The sequence below is a fragment of the Rhinatrema bivittatum genome, chromosome 6, assembly GCF_901001135.1.
Source record: "Rhinatrema bivittatum chromosome 6, aRhiBiv1.1, whole genome shotgun sequence".
NCBI classification, from domain to species: domain Eukaryota; kingdom Metazoa; phylum Chordata; class Amphibia; order Gymnophiona; family Rhinatrematidae; genus Rhinatrema; species Rhinatrema bivittatum.
In genome coordinates, this window is record NC_042620.1 from 5,634,536 (window position 1) to 5,658,234 (window position 23,699).

At 48.5% G+C, this 23,699-nt stretch overlaps 1 protein-coding gene across 1 annotated transcript in view; it reads right to left on the bottom strand.

The window, feature by feature from the left end:
• Window positions 1-23,699, bottom strand: part of PTPRN (protein tyrosine phosphatase receptor type N) — a 279,044-nt gene that overhangs the window by 183,630 nt on the left and 71,715 nt on the right. The gene's annotated exons all lie outside the window — the stretch shown is intronic.

Genomic DNA, 23,699 nt, shown 5'->3' on the forward strand with positions numbered 1-23,699 from the left:
CCCGGAGGGAGACGTAAATCCCCGCGCGCCAGCGGGCCTGCTGCGCGCCGGGCCGCGACCTGGGGGCGGGTACGGAGGGCGCGGCCACGCCCCCGGGCCGTAGCCACGCCCCCGTACCCGCCCCCCAAAACGCTGCCGACACGCCCCCGCACGCCGCGCGCTCCGGCCCCGCCCCCCCGACACGCCCCCCTCCGAGAACCCCGGGACGTACGCGAGTCCCGGGGCTCTGCGCGCCGGGAGGCCTATGTTAAAATAGGCTTCCCGGCGCGCAGGGCCTGCTCGCGTAAATCCGCCCGGTTTTGGGCGGATTTACGCGAGCAGGGCTCTGAAAATCCGCCCCTAAGTGAACTTAATAGCAGGTAATGGACTTCTCCTCCATGAACTTATCCAATCCTTTTTTAAAACAGCTACACTAAGGGGTAGATTTTAAAAATTTGCACAATCGCGTACTTTTGTTCGCACACCAGGCGCGAACAAAAGTACGCTGGATTTTATAAGATACGCGTGTAGCCGCGCGTATCTTATAAAATCTGGGGTCGGCGCGCGCAAGGGGGTGCACATTTGTGCAACCTGCGCGTGCCGAGCCCAGCGCGCGCTGCCTGTTCCCTCCGAGGCCGCTCCGAAATCGGAGGGCAATACCAGCCAGCAGCACTATACTCATACCAAGATTCACCCAGGGGCAATACCAGCCAGCAGCACTATACTCTGACCAAGACTCACCCAGGGCACTGCCAGCCAGCAGCACTATACTCTGACCAAGATTCACCCAGGGGCACTGCCAGCCAGAAGCACTATACTCTGACCAAGATTCACCCAGGGGCACTGCCAGCCAGCAGCACTATACTCTGACCAAGACTCACCCAGGGCACTGCCAGCCAGCAGCACTATACTCTGACCAAGATTCACCCAGGGGCACTGCCAGCCAGAAGCACTATACTCTGACCAAGATTCACCCAGGGCACTGCCAGCCAGCAGCACTATACTCTGACCAAGACTCACCCAGGGCACTGCCAGCCAGCAGCACTATACTCTGACCAAGATTCACCCAGGGGCACTGCCAGCCAGAAGCACTATACTCTGACCAAGATTCACCCAGGGCACTGCCAGCCAGCAGCACTATACTCTGACCAAGATTCACCCAGGGGCACTGCCAGCCAGAAGCACTATACTCTGACCAAGACTCACCCAGGGCACTGCCAGCCAGCAGCACTATACTCTGACCAAGATTCACCCAGGGGCACTGCCAGCCAGAAGCACTATACTCTGACCAAGATTCATCCAGGGGCACTGCCAGCCAGCAGCACTATACTCTGACCAAGACTCACCCAGGGCACTGCCAGCCAGAAGCACTATACTCATACCAAGATTCACCCAGGGGCAATACCAGCCAGCAGCACTATACTCTGACCAAGACTCACCCAGGGCACTGCCAGCCAGAAGCACTATACTCTGACCAAGACTCACCCAGGGCACTGCCAGCCAGCAGCACTATACTCTGACCAAGACTCACCCAGGGCACTGCCAGCCAGAAGCACTATACTCTGACCAAGACTCACCCAGGGCACTGCCAGCCAGAAGCACTATACTCTGACCACAACTCACCCAGGGGCACTGCCAGCCAGAAGCACTATACTCAGACCACAACTCACCCAGGGGCACTGCCAGCCAGAAGCACTATACTCTGACCAAGATTCACCCAGGGGCACTGCCAGCCAGAAGCACTATACTCGGACCAAGATTTACCCAGGGCACTGCCAGCCAGAAGCACTATACTCTGACCAAGACTCACCCAGGGCACTGCCAGCCAGCAGCACTATACTCTGACCAAGACTCACCCAGGGCACTGCCAGCCAGAAGCACTATACTCTGACCAAGACTCACCCAGGGCACTGCCAGCCAGAAGCACTATACTCTGACCAAGACTCACCCAGGGCACTGCCAGCCAGCAGCACTATACTCTGACCAAGACTCACCCAGGGCACTGCCAGCCAGCAGCACTATACTCTGACCAAGACTCACCCAGGGCACTGCCAGCCAGAAGCACTATACTCTGACCAAGACTCACCCAGGGCACTGCCAGCCAGAAGCACTATACTCTGACCACAACTCACCCAGGGGCACTGCCAGCCAGAAGCACTATACTCAGACCACAACTCACCCAGGGGCACTGCCAGCCAGAAGCACTATACTCAGACCACAACTCACCCAGGTGCACTGCCAGCCAGAAGCACTATACTCTGACCAAGATTCACCCAGGGGCACTGCCAGCCAGAAGCACTATACTCAGACCAAGATTTACCCAGGGGCACTGCCAGCCAGAAGCACTATACTCGGACCAAGATTTACCCAGGGGCACTGCCAGCCAGAAGCACTATACTCGGACCAAGATTCACCCAGGGGCACTGCCAGCCAGAAGCACTATACTCGGACCAAGATTCACTCAAGGGCACTGCCAGCCAGAAGCACTATACTCGGACCAAGATTCACCATGGGGCAATACCAGCAAGAAGCACTGCACTAAGACCAAGACTCATCCAGGGGCAATATCAGCCAGAAGCACTTTATTAAGACCAAGACTCACCCAGGAGCAATGCCATCCAGAAGCACTATACTAAGACCAATAGTCACTCATTGACACTACCAGCCAAAAGCACTTCACTCCCACCAAGAATCACCCATTGATCCTACCATTCAGAAGTACTATACTCGGACCAAGATTCACCCAGGGGCAATACCAGCCAGCAGCACGATACTCGGACCAAGATTCACCCAGGGGCAATACCAGCCAGCAGCACTATACTCAGACCAAGATTAACCCAGGGGCACTGCCAGCCATCAGCACTGCACTTGGACCGAGACTCACACATGGGCACTTGCAGCCAAGAGCACTGAACTTCCACCAAGACTAACTACAGGCAGTGCCAGCCTACACCCTGCATTCAGACTGAGACACATTCATGGGCATTAGACGCACATTCATTTCACTCAGGTGCCTTGTCACATTACTCTGGGGAACACGGCAGTCACAAAAAGTGGCCCTCAATAGGAGTATGAGAAAGGCGGAGCAGCCATGAGTAACAATCCCAAGGCCTCACTGAGAGCGCAGTTTAAGGCTGCATTTAAAAGGTATAAGACAGTGGGGGTGATTTTCTAAAGGATGTGCAAGCTTGAGGTTGGTTTTACACGTGTAATTGCACTTTACCTGTGGAAGGGCTACAATATGTGCCACTGAATTGTCCACAGGAGATTCACGTGTAAGGGCACTTTACTTGCTAATTGGCTTTTTAAAACTGCTACGATATGGGCCGATACAGTAAAGTAATTTATTTAAATTAGGGTCTGCGGCAAAAAGAGGCGCTAGGGACACTAGCGCGTCCCTAGCGCCTCTTTTCGGACAGGATGGGGGCTGTGAGCGGGTTTGACAGCCGATGCTCAATTGTGCCGGCGTCGGTTCTTGAGCCCGCTGACAGCCACGGGTTCAGAAACCGGACGTTGAAGGTCCGGTTTTCAACCCGTGAACCGCTGGCCCATTTAAAAATTTTTTTTTTTTAATTTTTACTTTTTTTTTTAAACTTTTGGGGCCTCCGACTTAATATCATGGAGATATTAAGTCGGAGGGTGCACAGAAAAGCAGTTTTTACTGCTTTTCTGTGCACTTCCCCAGCACCGGCAGAAATTAGCGGCTACCTTTGGGTAGGCGCTAATTTCTGAAAGTAAAATGTGCGGCTTGGCTGCACATTTTGTTTTCTGAATCGCGCGGGAATACGTAATAGCGCCCGCAACATGCATTTGTATGTTGCGGGCGCTATTAGGTTCGGGGGGTTGGACGCGCGTTTTCGACCCCTTACTGAATAAGGGGTAAAGCTAGCGCGTCGAAAACGCGCGTTCAATCGCGGGTTAACAGTGCGCTCCGGCTTAAAGGCAGGCTTGAGAAACATCTAAAAAAATCTATTTCCTCCATGGACTGTGCAAAATGTGCCAGTTATTTTGTTGAGCTGGAAGCATTGAGATCTGTGCATGCGTGAGCCGGCTCAGCCAGCTTTGTGCTCGGGGTTTTGATTGCTAACTGCATGGGAGACTGTCAGTAAGATGTGGCGGCTCAGCCCTCTGCACTGTGCCTTAGATCCTCGCCCTTTCTGGCTGCTGACCTGAGCTGCCGGATGAAAGGGTTAAGCTCTCGTTGGAGGAGGGAGTTGTAGCCTGTGTTAGAAAAGCCTGTGCCAGAGAATTACCGCCCTGCTTCTAACTTACCGTCAGGGCCGCCATCAGGGCAGTATTCTTGGGCCTGCAGTATGGGGCCCCAGGATCTACTGCCACATATGGGGGCCCGCAGCCGCCAGGCGGCAGGTGCGCTTGGGGGCCCAGACATTTTGACTGTATGGGGCCTCAAAATTCCTGATGGCGGCCCTGCTTACCGTCCCCAGCTAAGCTCCTGGAGGCAGCTAAGAGAGGGCCACGTTCAGCAGCTGAATAAGCCTGCCCTGCTAACTTAGCCTATGGGACAGCACTGATGAATATATCCGCCTGTCCTAAACTTGGCTGGGTGAGTTTATCCAACTAACTTTAGGACAGCTCTGCAGGCAACCAGAGTTAGTTACTCAGCTCCTCCCCGTTACGCCCATTCCCCTCCCTCTACTTAGCTCGACAAGGATTGGGGCCGATGCAATATTATTCGGGGAAAGCGGGCGTGGGCTTTTCAGCGAGCCTGCGGTCTCTGCTGCTTATGAACACCGATGCCGAGCGTATCGGCGTCGGTCTTCAAAGTGGCCGGCAGAGGGGTTTTTCTTTTTTTTTTTTAAACTTTTCAAAAAGTACAGAAAAGCAGACTTTTCTGCTTTTCTGTACTTTTTTCCAGTGCGCTCAGCTATTAACGCCTTCTCCAGACAGACCGAACTCCTCCTCATCTCCTCAAATCACACTGACATTCCTCCACAGACTTCGTTCAATACCATGATCACACAAGTAAGAGACCTCGGTGTAATCCTCGACAACCGTCTGAACCTAAAGAAATCCATCAACAACACCACCAAGGACTGCTTCTTCACCTAAAGAAATCCATCAACAACACCACCAAGGACTGCTTCTTCACCTAAAGAAATCCATCAACAACACCACCAAGGACTGCTTCTTCACCTAAAGAAATCCATCAACAACACCACCAAGGACTGCTTCTTCACCTAAAGAAATCCATCAACAACACCACCAAGGACTGCTTCTTCAAACTACAATGCTAAAAAGACATTTCCAAGATTTCAGGACAGTCCTCCAAACTCTGCTTTTTTCCAAGTTAGACTCCTGCAACGCCCTTCTTTTGGGTCCCCCCTCCTCCACAACAAAACCCCCTTCAAATGCTCCAGAACTCGGCGGCCAGAATCTTAACAAACACCAACCGCGTTGATCACATCACACCCATCCTCAGGAACTTACAGGGGCTCCCAATAAACTATAGAATCTTACGCAAGGCCCCTCACCATCATCCACAAAACCATCCACAAACAGCTCCAACTCGATCTGCAGATCCCTTTCAAACGTCACACTTCTACAAGACCCATCAGAGAAAGGTTCAAAGGAACACTACACATCCCCGCAACTAAAGCCACCCTACATATAATAACCACCAGAGAACGGGCATTCTCGAGTGCAGGACCCGCCATCTGGAACACCACGCCTACGGATCTCAGACTTCAACCCTGCCTTTTAACATTTCGGAAAAAACTTACAACCTGGCTATTCTCACAAGCCTTCCCGCAACAGGTTTGAACTATGAATAAAAGATAGGTAGGAAAGCACTCCTTGTAGACCCAGGCATCCCCTAGTTTACCACTTGTTTAAGTCCTTCTCCTTTTTTCTGTAGCCGCTTGCCACCTCGATGTCCAAGGTCACTCCACCTTGTTTTTTGTAACTTTGCCTCTTGTTCAATGTTAAGTTAAGTTAATGTTTACCACTTCTTCCATGAAATGAAAATGCTGGTATAGAAAAGCGTTAAATAAATAAATAAAATAAATAACAGCTGAGCGATAATTGTACGTCTGATACGCACATTTATTTTTTTGCATTAGAGTGAATGAGTAATAGCCTCATTCACGTGCATTTGCTCTCTCATTCACTCCACGTCGGACGCGCATTAAATAGACGCTAATCCCCCTTTTTGCATTAGGGGATGGATTCGCGCCTATTTAGCCTGCGTCCTACAGCGGGTTAAGCCGTACCTTGTGTGAGCGCATTGCATTGCATGGGCCCCAGAGTTAGCCAGATAACTCCTCCCCTTACGCCCGTTCCCCTCCCTCTACTTAGCTAGACAAGGATTTATCTGGCTAAGTGGTGGCCACCGACCCGGCTGATATTGGAGACACGGCACTTAGCTGGATAAGCTGGAACTTAGCCAGATGAGTGAGTGGCATACGGACCTCAGGCTTCTTAGATGACAATAATGTGTTACATCCATGGCAATGCCGGTTTTGCTAAGGTCACAGCACAAAACCCTGCTGGTTTCTTTAACCGACTCGCCGTTGCATGAGATTTATTCCGGAAGAGCAATTCTCTTCCTCCTTCTTGAGGGTTCAGACGTGTTCGACACAGTCAAAATTCACTCGTTCTTCAGTCGATGCACGCCGTGGGGACTGGGAAAACTGGTGCACTGGTTCCAGCCATTCTCAGAGAAGAGATCATTGCAGGTTTGCCTGGCCCGGAAAAGCAGTGCAGTGAGCACAGCCCAGGTGTCTGCCCTCGCCTCAGTTTTATTCAATTTGTATCTTCAGCCCCTGGGTGCTCTGCTAAAAGCCACGGGCATCAGATACCGAATCTCTGCAGATGACGTCTAAGCCGTCTTTCCAGCGAGCACCAGTCTGACTGATACCACTGCCGGCCTTGTTACTGGTTGATTACCCAGAACGGACACATCCTGTGGATCGCTCGGGAGCTGGTCCCGATGACATCCGGCCAGGAAGGATTACAGGAACAGAAATTAAAATACTTTCAGACTCAGGAGATTCCCAGTTTTCCCTGAAACTGAGGGTATTACAGAGAGGGAAAGGCATTCCTGCTACTGCTGACTTTCACACCCAGTGCAACAGATTCTTGTACCAAGGTATCCCCTCCGTGCCCTCCAGATACTGCAGAACGATACTGCCAGGCTGACAAACAGGCAACTTCCCTGGCTACCGATTTCTATCAGGCTGTGAGGGGCGAGGGGCCCGGGTTTTTTAAAACACCTTTGATTGCCCTCTGACCCAGTTTGTACTGAGGGCCACAGATAAGACGCTGCAATCCGACCCCCAGAGGAGATGAAATTGTTTATAACTCAATACTGAGACCCATCAAACCCTCACAGACGGGACAAGAACTGAGCCCGAATACAGAGCCCATTCCTGTCTCATAGGCAGGGGAATCCACGTCAGAAACCCCTCACAGAACCTGGACCAAGAAGTGAGCCCAAACCAGAACCCACTCCTGCCTCATCTGCAGGGGAATCCACATCAGCAATATCTCACACAACATGGACCAAGCAGTGAGGCCAAACCAGAACCCACTCCTGCCTCATCTGCAGGGGAATCCACATCAGCAATATCTCACACAACATGGACCAAGCAGTGAGGCCAAACCAGAACCCACTCCTGCCTCATCTCCAGGGGAATCCACATCAGCAATATCTCACACAACATGGATCAAGCAGTGAGGCCAAACCAGAACCCACTCCTGCCTCGTCTGCAGGGGAATCCACATCAGCAATATCTCACACAACATGGACCAAGAAGTGAGCCCAAACCAGAACCCACTCCTGCCTCGTCTGCAGGGGAATCCACATCAGCAATATCTCACACAACATGGACCAAGCAGTGAGGCCAAACCAGAACCCACTCCTGCCTCATCTGCAGGGGAATCCACATTAGCAATATCTCACACAACATGGACCAAGCAGTGAGGCCAAACCAGAACCCACTCCTGCCTCATCTGCAGGGGAATCCACATCAGCAATATCTCACACAACATGGACCAAGCAGTGAGGCCAAACCAGAACCCACTCCTGCCTCATCTCCAGGGGAATCCACATCAGCAATATCTCACACAACATGGATCAAGCAGTGAGGCCAAACCAGAACCCACTCCTGCCTCGTCTGCAGGGGAATCCACATCAGCAATATCTCACACAACATGGACCAAGCAGTGAGCCCAAACCAGAACCCACTCCTGCCTCGTCTGCAGGGGAATCCACATCAGCAATATCTCACACAACATGGACCAAGCAGTGAGGCCAAACCAGAACCCACTCCTGCCTCATCTGCAGGGGAATCCACATTAGCAATATCTCACACAACATGGACCAAGCAGTGAGGCCAAACCAGAACCCACTCCTGCCTCATCTGCAGGGGAATCCACATCAGCAATATCTCACACAACATGGACCAAGCAGTGAGGCCAAACCAGAACCCACTCCTGCCTCATCTGCAGGGGAATCCACATCAGCAATATCTCACACAACATGGACCAAGCAGTGAGGCCAAACCAGAACCTACTCCTGCCTCATCTGCAGGGGAATCCACATCAGCAATATCTCACACAACATGGACCAAGCAGTGAGGCCAAACCAGAACCTACTCCTGCCTCATCTGCAGGGGAATCCACATCAGCAATATCTCACACAACATGGACCAAGCAGTGAGGCCAAACCAGAACCTACTCCTGCCTCATCTGCAGGGGAATCCACATCAGCAATATCTCACACAACATGGACCAAGCAGTGAGGCCAAACCAGAACTCACTCCTGCCTCATCTGCAGGGGAATCCACATCAGCAATATCTCACACAACATGGACCAAGCAGTGAGGCCAAACCAGAACCCACTCCTGCCTCATCTCCAGGGGAATCCACATCAGCAATATCTCACACAACATGGACCAAGCAGTGAGGCCAAACCAGAACCCACTCCTGCCTCGTCTGCAGGGGAATCCACATCAGCAATATCTCACACAAAATGGACCAAGCAGTGAGCCCAAACCAGAACCCACTCCTGCCTCATCTGCAGGGGAATCCACATCAGCAATATCTCACACAACATGGACCAAGCAGTGAGGCCAAACCAGAACCCACTCCTGCCTCATCTCCAGGGGAATCCACATCAGCAATATCTCACACAACATGGACCAAGCAGTGAGGCCAAACCAGAACCTACTCCTGCCTCATCTGCAGGGGAATCCACATCAGCAATATCTCACACAACATGGACCAAGCAGTGAGGCCAAACCAGAACCCACTCCTGCCTCATCTGCAGGGGAATCCACATCAGCAATATCTCACACAACATGGACCAAGCAGTGAGGCCAAACCAGAACCCACTCCTGCCTCATCTCCAGGGGAATCCACATCAGCAATATCTCACACAACATGGACCAAGCAGTGAGGCCAAACCAGAACCCACTCCTGCCTCGTCTGCAGGGGAATCCACATCAGCAATATCTCACACAACATGGACCAAGCAGTGAGGCCAAACCAGAACCCACTCCTGCCTCGTCTGCAGGGGAATCCACATCAGCAATATCTCACACAACATGGACCAAGCAGTGAGGCCAAACCAGAACCCACTCCTGCCTTGTCTGCAGGGGAATCCACATCAGCAATATCTCACACAACATGGACCAAGCAGTGAGGCCAAACCAGAACCCACTCCTGCCTCATCTGCAGGGGAATCCACATCAGCAATATCTCACACAACATGGACCAAGCAGTGAGGCCAAACCAGAACCCCACTCCTGCCTCGTCTGCAGGGGAATCCACATCAGCAATATCTCACACAACATGGACCAAGCAGTGAGGCCAAACCAGAACCCACTCCTGCCTCGTCTGCAGGGGAATCCACATCAGCAATATCTCACACAACATGGACCAAGCAGTGAGCCCAAACCAGAACCCACTCCTGCCTCATCTGCAGGGGAATCCACATCAGCAATATCTCACACAACATGGACCAAGCAGTGAGGCCAAACCAGAACCCACTCCTGCCTCATCTGCAGGGGAATCCACATCAGCAATATCTCACACAACATGGACCAAGCAGTGAGGCCAAACCAGAACCTACTCCTGCCTCATCTGCAGGGGAATCCACATCAGCAATATCTCACACAACATGGACCAAGCAGTGAGGCCAAACCAGAACCCACTCCTGCCTCATCTGCAGGGGAATCCACATCAGCAATATCTCACACAACATGGACCAAGCAGTGAGGCCAAACCAGAACCCACTCCTGCCTCATCTGCAGGGGAATCCACATCAGCAATATCTCACACAACATGGACCAAGCAGTGAGGCCAAACCAGAACTCACTCCTGCCTCGTCTGCAGGGGAATCCACATCAGCAATATCTCACACAACATGGACCAAGCAGTGAGGCCAAACCAGAACCTACTCCTGCCTCATCTGCAGGGGAATCCACATCAGCAATATCTCACACAACATGGACCAAGCAATGAGGCCAAACCAGAACCCACTCCTGCCTCGTCTGCAGGGGAATCCACATCAGCAATATCTCACACAACATGGACCAAGCAGTGAGGCCAAACCAGAACCCACTCCTGCCTCATCTCCAGGGGAATCCACATCAGCAATATCTCACACAACATGGACCAAGCAGTGAGGCCAAACCAGAACCTACTCCTGCCTCATCTGCAGGGGAATCCACATCAGCAATATCTCACACAACATGGACCAAGCAGTGAGGCCAAACCAGAACCCACTCCTGCCTCATCTGCAGGGGAATCCACATCAGCAATATCTCACACAACATGGACCAAGCAGTGAGGCCAAACCAGAACCCACTCCTGCCTCATCTCCAGGGGAATCCACATCAGCAATATCTCACACAACATGGACCAAGCAGTGAGGCCAAACCAGAACCCACTCCTGCCTCATCTCCAGGGGAATCCACATCAGCAATATCTCACACAACATGGACCAAGCAGTGAGGCCAAACCAGAACTCACTCCTGCCTCGTCTGCAGGGGAATCCACATCAGCAATATCTCACACAACATGGACCAAGCAGTGAGGCCAAACCAGAACCCACTCCTGCCTCGTCTGCAGGGGAATCCACATCAGCAATATCTCACACAACATGGACCAAGCAGTGAGGCCAAACCAGAACCCACTCCTGCCTCGTCTGCAGGGGAATCCACATCAGCAATATCTCACACAACATGGACCAAGCAGTGAGGCCAAACCAGAACCCACTCCTGCCTCATCTGCAGGGGAATCCACATCAGCAATATCTCACACAACATGGACCAAGCAGTGAGGCCAAACCAGAACTCACTCCTGCCTCATCTGCAGGGGAATCCACATCAGCAATATCTCACACAACATGGACCAAGCAGTGAGGCCAAACCAGAACCCACTCCTGCCTCATCTCCAGGGGAATCCACATCAGCAATATCTCACACAACATGGACCAAGCAGTGAGGCCAAACCAGAACCCACTCCTGCCTCGTCTGCAGGGGAATCCACATCAGCAATATCTCACACAACATGGACCAAGCAGTGAGGCCAAACCAGAACCCACTCCTGCCTCATCTCCAGGGGAATCCACATCAGCAATATCTCACACAACATGGACCAAGCAGTGAGGCCAAACCAGAACCCACCCCTGCCTCGTCTCCAGGGGAATCCACATCAGCAATATCTCACACAACATGGACCAAGCAGTGAGGCCAAACCAGAACCCACTCCTGCCTCATCTCCAGGGGAATCCACATCAGCAATATCTCACACAACATGGACCAAGCAGTGAGGCCAAACCAGAACCCACTCCTGCCTCATCTGCAGGGGAATCCACATCAGCAATATCTCACACAACATGGACCAAGCAGTGAGGCCAAACCAGAACCCACTCCTGCCTCATCTCCAGGGGAATCCACATCAGCAATATCTCACACAACATGGACCAAGCAGTGAGGCCAAACCAGAACTCACTCCTGCCTCGTCTGCAGGGGAATCCACATCAGCAATATCTCACACAACATGGACCAAGCAGTGAGGCCAAACCAGAACCTACTCCTGCCTCATCTGCAGGGGAATCCACATCAGCAATATCTCACACAACATGGACCAAGCAATGAGGCCAAACCAGAACCCACTCCTGCCTCGTCTGCAGGGGAATCCACATCAGCAATATCTCACACAACATGGACCAAGCAGTGAGGCCAAACCAGAACCCACTCCTGCCTCATCTCCAGGGGAATCCACATTAGCAATATCTCACACAACATGGACCAAGCAGTGAGGCCAAACCAGAACCTACTCCTGCCTCATCTGCAGGGGAATCCACATCAGCAATATCTCACACAACATGGACCAAGCAGTGAGGCCAAACCAGAACCCACTCCTGCCTCATCTGCAGGGGAATCCACATCAGCAATATCTCACACAACATGGACCAAGCAGTGAGGCCAAACCAGAACCCACTGCTGCCTCATCTCCAGGGGAATCCACATCAGCAATATCTCACACAACATGGACCAAGCAGTGAGGCCAAACCAGAACCCACTCCTGCCTCATCTCCAGGGGAATCCACATCAGCAATATCTCACACAACATGGACCAAGCAGTGAGGCCAAACCAGAACTCACTCCTGCCTCGTCTGCAGGGGAATCCACATCAGCAATATCTCACACAACATGGACCAAGCAGTGAGGCCAAACCAGAACCCACTCCTGCCTCGTCTGCAGGGGAATCCACATCAGCAATATCTCACACAACATGGACCAAGCAGTGAGGCCAAACCAGAACCCACTCCTGCCTTGTCTGCAGGGGAATCCACATCAGCAATATCTCACACAACATGGACCAAGCAGTGAGGCCAAACCAGAACCCACTCCTGCCTCATCTGCAGGGGAATCCACATCAGCAATATCTCACACAACATGGACCAAGCAGTGAGGCCAAACCAGAACCCACTCCTGCCTCATCTGCAGGGGAATCCACATCAGCAATATCTCACACAACATGGACCAAGCAGTGAGGCCAAACCAGAACTCACTCCTGCCTCATCTGCAGGGGAATCCACATCAGCAATATCTCACACAACATGGACCAAGCAGTGAGGCCAAACCAGAACTCACTCCTGCCTCATCTGCAGGGGAATCCACATCAGCAATATCTCACACAACATGGACCAAGCAGTGAGGCCAAACCAGAACCTACTCCTGCCTCATCTCCAGGGGAATCCACATCAGCAATATCTCACACAACATGGACCAAGCAGTGAGGCCAAACCAGAACCCACTCCTGCCTCGTCTGCAGAAGGAATCCACATCAGCAATATCTCACACAACATGGACCAAGCAGTGAGGCCAAACCAGAACCCACTCCTGCCTCATCTGCAGGGGAATCCACATCAGCAATATCTCACACAACATGGACCAAGCAGTGAGGCCAAACCAGAACCCACTCCTGCCTCGTCTGCAGGGGAATCCACATCAGCAATATCTCACACAACATGGACCAAGCAGTGAGGCCAAACCAGAACCCACTCCTGCCTCATCTGCAGGGGAATCCACATCAGCAATATCTCACACAACATGGACCAAGCAGTGAGGCCAAACCAGAACCCACTCCTGCCTCATCTCCAGGGGAATCCACATCAGCAATATCTCACACAACATGGACCAAGCAGTGAGGCCAAACCAGAACCCACTCCTGCCTCGTCTGCAGGGGAATCCACATTAGCAATATCTCACACAACATGGACCAAGCAGTGAGGCCAAACCAGAACCCACTCCTGCCTCGTCTGCAGGGGAATCCACATTAGCAATATCTCACACAACATGGACCAAGCAGTGAGGCCAAACCAGAACCCACTCCTGCCTCATCTCCAGGGGAATCCACATCAGCAATATCTCACACAACATGGACCAAGCAGTGAGGCCAAACCAGAACCCACTCCTGCCTCATCTGCAGGGGAATCCACATCAGCAATATCTCACACAACATGGACCAAGCAGTGAGGCCAAACCAGAACCCACTCCTGCCTCATCTGCAGGGGAATCCACATCAGCAATATCTCACACAACATGGACCAAGCAGTGAGGCCAAACCAGAACTCACTCCTGCCTCATCTGCAGGGGAATCCACATCAGCAATATCTCACACAACATGGACCAAGCAGTGAGGCCAAACCAGAACTCACTCCTGCCTCATCTGCAGGGGAATCCACATCAGCAATATCTCACACAACATGGACCAAGCAGTGAGGCCAAACCAGAACCCACTCCTGCCTCATCTGCAGGGGAATCCACATCAGCAATATCTCACACAACATGGACCAAGCAGTGAGGCCAAACCAGAACCCACTCCTGCCTCATCTCCAGGGGAATCCACATCAGCAATATCTCACACAACATGGACCAAGCAGTGAGGCCAAACCAGAACCTACTCCTGCCTCGTCTGCAGGTGAATCCACATCAGCAATATCTCACACAACATGGACCAAGCAGTGAGGCCAAACCAGAACCCACTCCTGCCTCATCTGCAGGGGAATCCACATCAGCAATATCTCACACAACATGGACCAAGCAGTGAGGCCAAACCAGAACCCACTCCTGCCTCGTCTGCAGGGGAATCCACATCAGCAATATCTCACACAACATGGACCAAGCAGTGAGGCCAAACCAGAACCCACTCCTGCCTCATCTGCAGGGGAATCCACATCAGCAATATCTCACACAACATGGACCAAGCAGTGAGGCCAAACCAGAACCCACTCCTGCCTCGTCTGCAGGGGAATCCACATTAGCAATATCTCACACAACATGGACCAAGCAGTGAGGCCAAACCAGAACCCTTCAGCCTGACGCCGCATGAAGAGCAGGGTTCCTGGGCACATGGAACTGGACCTCATTACTTCAAGAATGAGGACTCATATCAGGACTAAGGGAATGAGAGCTATAATACTATGGGAGGGAAGGGAGGGAATCACAGAATCTTCTTATTCTTTGGTATTCACAAGTTAGTAATACTAGACTCGTTGCACGTTAATGCTAAATTCTGGAGTAATGGTATTGGTATTCACTCAGAATCGGTCAACACAATTACTTTACCGGAAATTTTGGTTCGGGATGGCCAGGCTGGGGGCCACCCGACTCACCTATCTCAATGATCTCTATCAAATCCACTTGACATATTTTTCCTATGAATAAATTAGTTTCTTGGAACATAAATGGACTGGGATCTTAAGCGGAAAAAAAGTTCTATCTCATCTTAAAAGATTGCAAACAGACATAGCTTGCTTACAGGAAACGCATTTGTCGGCCACTGAAAGTCAGAAATTACAAAGAGAGTAGGTAGGTACATGCGTATATGCTGAAGCATCCCACAGAAAGGCAGGAGTTGCTGTTCTTATCAACAAAACTATGAATTTTCTGGTACACACGAGTGTGGCAGATCCAGGCAGTAGATATATATTGGTGGTTGGAGAATGGTATGACACTCCAGTCACCATTTGTAATGTCTATGCATCAAATGCATATAATCATCCTTTTTTTGTGAATCTCGTTAATATACTTAATATACATCAACAAGGAAACCTCCTACTAGTAGGCAACTTTAATTGCATTCACGATATAAATTTGGATAAGCACCCTACTCCACTACAAAAACATACAGATCAAGGGCGGAAATCGATAAGAGGGATAGGCTTCCTATGCCAAAACCTTCATATTACTTACGCTTGGAGACTACTACACCCTGACGAGCGTGATTACACTCATGTTTCGCGCTCCCATTTACCATTGTCATGCATCGATTACATATTAGTCTCAAAAGAGTTTCTCTCACATGTTCAAAAGACAGAGATACAAACTTTGGCCATTTCTGATCATTCTCCGATCTCAGCCAGCATAATCCATTGAGTAGTCTCTTCGGCCTGACACTACTTGTCCTCGTATTTGGCGATTCCCAGCACACCTTAAGGATGACATGATTCCAAAACTTTTTGAGGGATAAATGGCACGACTTTCTCACTAACAATCAACAACATACTAGCGAACCCCAACTGTTCTGGGAAACTGGCAAAGTGGTGTTAAGAGGAGAAATCATTGCTTATGTCCAGTATAGAACTAAATCCCTAAATCAAGATATCTTACAATTAGAGAATGAATTAAAATTAGCCAAGCTTGAGCTGAACCAACACCCATCAGAGAATAACAGAACCATATTACACAATATACTGGGGCGTTTAAACATGTTACTCCACTTTAGAGCTCAATATGCCCTTAGAAGAAGTGAGATACAATTCTTTAAATTTGGAAATACTCCGGGAAAACTCATGGCCAACCTGGTTAGGTCTTCCCGACAGAAATCTCACATACTTCACATTAAAAAGGCAATGGAGAAATATCCCCTAAGCAAACAGACAGGGGAGGCATTCTGATGCTTCTATGAGGCTTTATACTCAGATGATATAACAGACACGGGAGAGGCAGAGAACTCTTTCTTTCACAATCTTGATTTACCTAGGCTTACCAAGGCCCAAGCAGACTTTATCAATAGGCCAATACAGACCTTCGAAGTCCTCCAAGTGATCAATTCAGTAGAAACAGGGAAGTCGCTGGGTCCGGACGGCTTCTCCTATGACTTTTATAAAATTCTTAGTGCTCATATAGTGGCACCGCTGACAAATTTCTATGCTGATGGCCTTCAAAAACAGAGATTCCCTGAAAGTTTTAATCTTGCCCACATCACAGTGTTGCCTAAAAAGGCAAAGATCCCTTACTACCAGCCTCTTACAGGCCCATCTCCTTATTAAACTGTGATGTAAAATTGCTAGCGAAAATTTTAGCAGACCGCTTAAAAATTGTCTTGCCTACGCTCATATCCCATCATCAAGTGGGGTTTGTTAAAGGACGGAAAGTGAAAACGAATATAGTTAAATTATTAACAGCTTTTACGATTTCCAAGCCCAGAATATTTATTTATTTATTTTAAGTTTTTCTATACCGGCATTCACGATGAATATCGCATCATGCCGGTTTACAATTAACAAGAGGTGAAAGGAACAAAGTAATAATAAAATAAAAATAAATAATAATAATAATAAACATTAACCCGTGCTGACAAAAGGTTGCAGTTACAATAAAACAAGGGAATTACACAACTTGGAGCAGTGAAAAGGAGCTAGGAATTAAACATAGAGAACAAATTTGCCAATTAATGGTGTGAACTAAGTTTTAATCTTGGCAGAAGATTGAAGAATCCACGATTCGAAACGAGGCCTTGTCAAAAAATCATGTGTCGGCGCTGTTGAGAATTGTTCTGGTGCTTGTTGAAAAACAGGAGGTTGAATGAAGCCCCACTGTGAGAAAAAAACCTTCCAAAAAAAGTTCTCTAAATATAGATAAGTAACGGGAAGTTTCCCAGTTGAAAAATTGCAAAGAAATCGTGTGTCGGCGTTATTGAGAACTACTTTGGATGAAAAATTGAAAAAATCATGTGTCGGCGCTGTTGAGAATTGTTCTGGTGCTTGTTGAAAAACAGGAGGTTGAATGAAGCCCCACTGTGAGAAAAAAACCTTCCAAAAAAAGTTCTCTAAATATAGATAAGTGACGGGAAGTTTCCCAGTTGAAAAATTGCAAAGAAATCGTGTGTCGGCGTTATTGAGAACTACTTTGGACTTGTTGAAAAACAGGAATTTTGAAAATGAACCCAATTGTGGGTGTAAAAATCTTGGGATATGGACATGGAGTTTAATAGTTTATGAGGAAAAGTTTTGAAATATTTTATTAAATTCATCACGTTAAAAATAGAAAAAACATTCACGGGTTGGAGGAGGTTGGTTCGTGATTAAAAATATCAGACATTGCGGGATGCAATGAACATGAAATTATATTAAACCTTCCTCTTCTTCCCCTAAAATTTTTCATCTTGGTGGTGGATAAATAAGTGTGTTTGACAGTGGTCTTGAAATAATGAGAGATTTCTTCTCCTGATTGTTAATGTTATAAAAATTCATGGAATATTGACCTGAGGTGATATCGGGTTTAGTGTATTCAATAGATTTATATCCCTCAAAAAGCAGTTTTGTGCGTAGTGTATTTTTGGTGAACTAAGTTACAGCATTTGCAACGTTAATGAATTGCCCTGTTGATGTGGTTATTAATTACCATGTTAAGAAAAGTCTAAGCATTAGTTAATGGTGAATTAAAGGTTCAGTTGGTGTCTGGAAAGGCTTTCATAAATAACCACGTTTTGAGTCGTTTCCTAAATGTAGGAAGGCAGGGTTCCTGTCGCAAATCTGGTGGGATGGAGTTCCATAGTGTCGGTCCTGCCGTGGAGAAAGCCATCTTTGGCGGTTATGTGCCGAGTGGATTTGGAGTGTGGTACTTGTAGGGATTCTCTGTAGGACTCTCTGATGGGTCTGGAGGAAGTATATTTTTTGAATGGAATTTGAAGGTTAAGCGGAGAGTATTGATGGATGGCTTTGTAAATAGTAGTTATGGACTTATATATGATTCTGTAGTGAATTGGCAGCCAATGTAGGTCTTTGAGGATTGGAGATATGTGGTCTCTTCTCCGAGTGTTTGTTAATATTCTCGCTGCCGTGTTTTGAACCATCTGAAAGGGTTTAGTGTGAGCCTTAGCTGTGGGCTTTGACTCCAAAAAAGCATTTGATCGCGTCTCGTGGAATTATTTATTCTCAGTTTTAAATAGATTTGGGTTTTGCAACAAATTCTTACAATATATTTTACTATTATATGACCACCCAGTATCGCGCATCCTAACGGATTTATATCCGAAGATGTTCATATACAACGGGGAGTCAGACAGGGATGCCCCTTATCGCCCCCTACTATATATTCTTTCTATAGACCCCTTATTACGATGTATAGCAGCTTCCCCAAACATTAAAGGTTTTGGGGGGCCCACGTCATGTCTTTACTATAGCAGCGTTTGCAGATGACATATTAGTCTTTCTCACAGACCCACATAAATCTTTACCAGCAGTTCTTCATTTGCAGCATCAATTTGGGAAATTCGCGGGACTAAAAATAAATCAGGACAAATCAGAAGCAGTAGATGTGACAGGCAGGGTTTGAACAAAATGGAAAGGACAATTCCCTTTGCGATGGGTAACAAAAGAGCTCAAATACTTAGGGATCAGCATACCAGTACAAATTCAAGACATGTACAAAGCTAATGTGCAACCCTTGTTACATCATACCACAAAGGTTCTAACGCGTTGGCGCTCCCTACCGCTATTGTTAATTGGTAGAGTGCAACTATTCAAAATGATGTTGTTATCTAAATGGTTATATATACTACAGATGACTCTTATATGGGTGACCCAAAGAGATTATAAAACTTTACATAGAGCTCTGAGACTTTACCTGTGGCAAGGAAAAAGGGCGAGAATGCCACTGTCTGTATTGATGAGACCAATGGAAGAGGGGGATTGGGCCTTCCCAATTTACCAATTTGTAATTTGGTATGCTGCTTATGATTTGTGAGGGATTGGCTATTGACACAAACGCATTTTACCCCATACCAGAGCCTTCTGGAGTGGTGGGGTATACCATCACTCAACTATCTATGCCAAATTGACACACCTTCAGTTCCGATTCCGAATAATCTGAGACAACACTTATTATTCAGATCACGTAGACTTAGCATGGTTACAACTCTGTACCCTTTGTCATCATCCTCATCGTCTATTGTCCTTAATCACGATAGCACGGCATCCTATATTTTCTCCGGGCCTTGACGCGAATATTTTCAGGAAATGGCAACAACACGGCCTAATTTATGTATATCAGCTATTTAATCCATTATCGGACAAACCTTTCACTTTTCTTGAATTACAACAACAATTTAAACTTTTACCGTCAGAATTATATGCATTTATCCAAGTGCAACACTTTATTGGAAGTAAATTAGTACAATTGCAGGATAATATTTCCACTAAACGGATTAGAGAAATCATACAGGAGGGAAAGGTTAAGTGTCCTTCCATCTCTGCATTAGTAAAGGCGTTATTGACCAACACAAAGTCGCAGTGTCTTGAAACCCTGTATTTAAAATGGAAAGAATGGCCACTCTTTAATCTATCATGTGAGGAATTTGGGAAACTCTTCACAGTTGTCCCAAACCTTTCGGACAATATCTTACTGAAAGAATCCCATTATAAATTTCTTTGGCAATTATATATTCCACCATTACGAGCATTCCAGATACGAATAGCCACATCTAAGTTATGTCTGAAATGCAAAACGGACGAGGGGAGCCTTTATCACTGTTTTTGGGAGTGCCTGATTATACAGCAATTTTGGGGCAGAATTCAGATACAATGTGAACATCTCTTAAACACCAAATTGTTAAACCATCCTAATTTATGGCTCTTTGGCACTAGCTTTGATTTGGGGCTAAATACCTCTTCACCTACTGCGTTATTTCTTATTAAAGCGGGGATGATAGGCCGAAGAGTCATCCTTGCTAAATGGTTATTAGATCAAAAGCCGGAGTATGAACAGTGGTTTCAAAAAATGATAAATTTATACTCAGTAGAGTATGTAACAGCGCGGAATGCATCCCCCAAAAAATATGCATTGCATCAGAAAGTCTGGGCTGCTTTCGCCAAATATATACCTCCTACCATAAATGGTTAACTGAGTGAGAATATCCATATATACCTGTTTCCAGTTTCAAAAGATCGATATTATGAGTACTGCATACTATCTAGATGTATATAGATATACTATTTGCCTTTGATATATTCTTTCTTCTTTTGTTCCTCTATCACTGCCTCAATAAAGGCTAGGATACCTGTTAATTGAGGTGGGGAAATACTCCAACTTTGCAGTGATGGGCACATTATCTTCGCCTTAGAACCATCACCTGATAGGATAAGAAGAGGAGGGGAAGATGGGAGGATCACAAGATCCCTCTGGATTTATGAATATCAATAACAGGGTTGACTAGATCATTTTTTCTCTTATACTCATTATTATTACTATCAGCAATAGTCCAGGGGCTTCTGAACTGGGGTTCTAAAACCAGTTGCACCTTTACTTTAATCTCTGAAGCGCGCAGTTCAACTATCCTGTATTTCGGCTCCCTCTATAACAAAGATGATATATGATATGATATGATCTGTTTTGTATTCTGAACTTTACTACACAGAGGCTCACCGTGCTTATCTTGTTCAATGTTAATTGGTTCTTTCTTTTGTATGGAAATTTTATTCTTGAAAATTCAATAAACATAATTTACAAAAAAAAAAAAAAAAAGGTCTCCAAGGTTCAACCTCCTTTAAAACTGTCTTCCGGGGCGTCCCATTCCAGGTCAATCAACTCCTGGATGACTTCCACCATCGGGAAATAGCACGAGGATTTCCGTAGAGACACCAGGATGGGATTCTTTTTTGGTTCCGTCATAGGGTCCGTGCCAGGAACTCCCAGAGTCTTCAGGGTCTGGGAGACCAGAGCCGGTAATTCATCTCTGTGGAAAAATCGAAGCATGGTCCGGAACGGCTCCAGGCCTGCAGGGAGTTCCCCATCCTCCAATGAATCCGCATCCTCTTTCTTCGTGGTGTCTGGGTGCCTGTCAGGGATACCCTTGGTGAGGTGAGGCACGTCCCGAGGCCTGCTGATAGGGCTGGGAGGGCGAGGCCTTCCCAGCTGGGGCTCAGACCGGGCAGCAGCAGCTTGAACGAATTCCAACCAAGAGAAGGCCTCCGGTTCCATATTTAGCCCAGGAGAAACGGGTGGGAGTCGCTGATCTGCTTTCTCCTGGGGAGGATGCCGCCCTGGGATTGCTCAGATCCGGGGTGCTGCCAGATAAGGTCGTGGCTGACCCATCCTCCGGCTGGGAGGTGCCGGACTCGGCAAAGTTCTAAGAGTCCAGCCCTCCCTGGGCTTCCTCACAGTGCCGACACAGGAAGGACTCCGGGTCAGACTGCGTAGCCCTAATACGGCAGCAGCACAAAGGGAGCGTCGCTTGAGCTTCTATGCTGCCGGAGCCATTATACTCCGTGGCTTGTCAGTTCAGTCGGATATTGCCTCTCAAGCGCGCACAGACCCGCCTTGGCGCGTGTAAATCGGAGCGGCCGGTTGTGCGTGCAGTTATGCGCGTGGTTGTGTGCATGGTTACGCGCACAGGAGTACGAGCATCAGGCACACAGGGCCCGGCTCGCACTGTGCATATGAACAGAAAAGGTGGGAAAATGGCGCCGCAAAAACCACGCACAAGATGGCGCCGCCATGTGGAGAGCTCACCGAGCCTGAAGCGTAGACTAGCCCATCGGGGAGCCGCTCAACCCGCTCAGCACGCCGAGCAAGGAGACAGGGGAAAGAAAGACTTACTGAAGCCCTTCCATGTCTCTGGTAGGAGGAGTTCTTCTCTACTTACCTGGGCTCAGCGATTGCCGGCTGAGTACAGAGACAGTCTCTGGCTACAGGGGGGGAGAGGGCTCTGGCCGTCACCGCTGCGCTCGGTTTTCTGCACACTCTGCCTTTCAGCTGCTTCAGCAGCAAAGTCCACGTCGGGAACCGACTACCGAGCCAAGGCACACGTCTGAGGGATCTCGGAAATCACCTCAGGAATTCTCAACTGGGGGAGGGACCCTTAGGTATCACCGCAGGAGAGCGGGACTCAATCTTCTCCAATTGAAGGTACAAATTTAAAGGCAAACTTTTTCTTCTAAGGAGCACCGTGTTCCCGATAGGGAAAAATACAATCCACATCTGCTAGGAGACGGAGAGATGAGGAAAGGCTGAAGAGGTTAGGGCTGTTCAGCTTGGAGAAGAGACAACTGAGGGGGGATATGATAGAGGTCTTTAAGATCATGAGAGGTCTAGAACGAGTAGATGTGACTCGGTTATTTACACTTTCAAATAATAGAAGGACTAGGGGGCACTCCATGAAGTTAGTAAGTAGCACATTTAAGAGTAATCAGAGAAAATTCTTTTTCACTCAACGCACAATAAAGCTCTGGAATTTGTTGCCAGAGGATGTGGTTAGTGCAGTTAGTGTAGCTGGGTTCAAAAAAGGTTTGGATAAGTTCTTGGAGGAGAAGTCCATTAACTGCTATTAATCAAGTTTACTTAGGGAATAGTCACTGCTATTAATTGCATCAGTAGCATGGGATCTTCTTAGTGTTTGGATAATTGCCAGGTTCTTGTGGCCTGGATTGGCCTCTGTTGGAAACAGGATGCTGGGCTTGATGGACCCTTGGTCTGACCCAGCATGGCATGTTCTTATGTTCTTATGAATGGCTGAGGTCACTGCAGGGGTGTATCTAGGGTGACGTCAGCTTTGAAACCTGACTCCATCTCCATCTGCTAGCAGGGGAGCACAGCCCATTGGTCCTGAGTCCATCTGGCTACACGCTAGGAAAGCTGGATTTTTCAACTTAAAACTCTGGAGCTCAATGGACTTAATTCAACTATAGAATGGAATTCTTTTTATTAAAGTTAAGCACTGCTGTTTCAGAAGCCGTTCGATGACAAGAAACAATTATTGAAATTAGAACACCACTGGATTTTTCGACTTAAAACTCTGGAGCCCAGTGGACTCAATTCAACTATAGCGGCCCCGATGTCAGGATCTGGTCTCCGAGTCGGATTATGGTGTTGGGCCTGGGCTCTGGCCTAGGTATTGGGATACAGTCTTCACCAGATACCCGATGGATTACATTTTCAGGGTTAGCACTCGGGACTAGGCCA